Below are 390 nucleotides of genomic sequence, written 5' to 3'. Positions count from 1 at the left end.
TAATGTTTTATTCAATGACTGAATCCATTGGCACTTGGCACTTTCAATCTCAAATTTATTGTTATTAAATATATAAAGTCACAAAATACATTTTCAATGAAGTGTTTCTCATTTTGCTATTGATATCATTTTTAATATACTTGTAAACCGAACTCCCAGAAGTTATCACGTTAAAGTAGCAGAGAAAAATGTATTGCTAAATACCAATCCGTTCTAAAAACTACTTTTTATTTTTTAAACAAGAAAAATATTACATCTTCTCTTTTTTGACCAGAATAAATTCGAATTATAAGATAAGGTTCAAAAACTAACATCCAAAACTGTACTAAACAGTTAAAATCGTGTACGATGAGATGACTTAACAAAAACGCATGCACAACAGACAGACAA

Source organism: Phallusia mammillata, chromosome 8 (assembly GCF_965637545.1).
Source record: "Phallusia mammillata chromosome 8, kaPhaMamm4.hap1.1, whole genome shotgun sequence".
In the NCBI taxonomy this organism is placed as follows: domain Eukaryota; kingdom Metazoa; phylum Chordata; class Ascidiacea; order Phlebobranchia; family Ascidiidae; genus Phallusia; species Phallusia mammillata.
This window is presented reverse-complemented; position numbering follows the sequence as displayed.